This window comes from Mus caroli, chromosome 7, assembly GCF_900094665.2.
Source record: "Mus caroli chromosome 7, CAROLI_EIJ_v1.1, whole genome shotgun sequence".
Taxonomy (NCBI): domain Eukaryota; kingdom Metazoa; phylum Chordata; class Mammalia; order Rodentia; family Muridae; genus Mus; species Mus caroli.
In genome coordinates, this window is record NC_034576.1 from 121,862,046 (window position 1) to 121,864,325 (window position 2,280).

The window sequence follows — 2,280 nt, forward strand, 5'->3', positions numbered from 1 at the left end:
TTCTGGAAAACATAAAACATGAAAGTCATGCATACACCAGTCAATAACATTGTTTAAAGATGATTTTTAAGTGTGACAATATCAGGACATTTCATAGAGGCTAGCACACAGTAGGTGCTCAATCACAGCAAGAAGTTGGAAATAGTTCTTATCATCTATCAGTTGAGAGCTCGGATAAAATTCTTTGGGTGATATTAAACTGGCAGGGTTGTAAGTCAGATCTAGCTATGTCAATGTCCTGGGATACTTGGTAATCACTTCAAGGGCCACTCTGAGATGGGCGTTATAGATCTCAATATCAGCTCTGGGAATGAGAATAATCCGCTAATGAGCAGGTTTAGTTTTTCTTTGGCACTGAGTCAGGGGAGGAGGGTGCTCTGCATTTGCGTTCTTTCTCCTAGATGTGCCTTATAGGTGTCTGTCCCTTTAATCTCAGGTTGTCCAGAGAAACAAAAACTCTCCTCCCAAGGGATTATGATCCTCCCAACTGTACACCAGAGGCTCAGGGCCACAGTGGCATAGACATCATCAAAAGAAGAGAAGGCAGGAAGGAAGCAACTTTGTGGCAGAAACAGCCTTTGGGAAGGAGTGAGAGGCCTTTCTGGATCAGCAGGACCATTTGCTGGTAAGACAGATGCATGTGGCACATGGAGGGGATACTAGCGGAGCAGTAGCAGAGAGGTAGGTTCGTCAGCACGAGGTAGGCTCTGTCACCACGACAGATGGCTGCAAAGCCAAGGCCAGATAACTGCCTCCTTTGACAGTTTCACTTAGTAAAAGTTATCAGCCATGCAGGGGGAAAAGAAAACATAGGAGTTCTTTCCCTTGAATGGGCCACAAGGCTAGCCACTGCAGCTAGAATTGCTGCTTGCTGGATGGATGGCCACTGGTAAATTATTCTCCTATGTCTTTATTCCTTTGTGAGCAAAACAGTAGATTCTGTAACTGTGAAATAAACTTCAGAATTCAGCGACATGTAACATAGAATGAGTGGTCAACTGTTGCTCAGAAACTTTCCTAACTGTTTTCTTCTTAAACTCTGGAAATCACAAAGTGTTTAGAAATTACTCAATTCAACTATCTCACTTTCACGGAGATTTTTTTTTCCTGGAGATATTTTTTAAAAGCATACTTATAGATCAATTTCTCCAAAGATGTTATTTCAATTTAAAACACTCAGCAGCTTTCAGACTTGACCCAGGAATTGCATATGCTGCCCACCCTCCCCCACAATCCCAAGTCAGGAAATGGCTCCGTTCAAAGCAAAATGGCGACGCCTCAGAGTTCTGTGTTCTCTTTAAAGGCCCATCTGTACCAAAGTCAACTTCAAAATCAAACATAAACCAAAAAGATAGAACCAAAGAAATGTTGCTAGCAAAAGATATCTCAAGGTCAATGGGGAGACTTACTTGATCAAATGTGCACTTGTCAATTGTGTGTGCATTTGTAGTAGTCACTCTGTTTTATTTGAGCTCAGAAAACATCAAGATAGTCAGTTCAGACCTAGTTACAGCCTGTAGCTTTAGATTTGTCTGAATATTAATTTAACGATTAGTTGGAATGTAGGAAATTAGAGAAATAAGAGCAATCCATGAAAAAAATCATTATCTTTTAACTTGAAGGAAGAAATGAAGATGCGAATTTGTGTTTTTTAAGATCGGTACTGTTCGTAAATAGCAAGAGTGTTCTGGGCATCCGAGAATGTCATGGGCATCCATGTCTTGAAAGGCAAAATAAACAGACGTAAAGGTGGGGATGGTAATTGAGCCAGAGTAGATCCCAAAAATGCAGAGTTCATCACTAGAAGAGTAAGGGATAAATGGCTCCAATTCATTAGCTTTTGTCTTTGTCCATTTTTTTCTCTTTTACTGAATTCTTCCAGCATAAATGGTGTTGAGGGTCAAATTTTGTTTTGTTATGTTTTTGGTTCCATTGAGATAGGGTCTCAAATATTTTCGGCTGGTCTCAAATTCATGAAAATCCTCCTGCCTTAGCCAAGTGCTAAGATCAAGACATGGGCCACCATATCTGCATGATGTTTGATTATTCTTATGCAGCACTTTTCAGCCTTAGCTATCTGTGTCCCAGGCAACAGGCAGGAGCTCACAGAAGCCCTACAATGAGCCAGTAAAGACAGTATTATCATTACTGCATGGCACAGAGGAGAGTGAGAAGTGAATAGGATATGTAACTTCAAAAAAATCATTCAGAGGAAAAAATATGGATCCGTCTGTGCATATGTGCATGTGGGGGGTGTGGGGGGGTGTGTGGGGGTGTGTG

At 41.1% G+C, this 2,280-nt stretch overlaps 1 protein-coding gene across 1 annotated transcript in view; it reads left to right on the plus strand.

Annotated features, from left to right (window-relative positions):
* The first annotated feature begins 480 nt into the window (after positions 1 to 480).
* The window catches only part of Acsm4 (acyl-CoA synthetase medium chain family member 4), a 24,534-nt gene continuing 22,734 nt past the window's right edge, over positions 481 to 2,280 (plus strand). The window contains exon 1 of the mRNA XM_021167680.1: positions 481 to 625. The gene's annotated coding sequence lies outside the window, so the exon portion shown is untranslated. The remainder of the gene's footprint in view (positions 626 to 2,280) is intronic.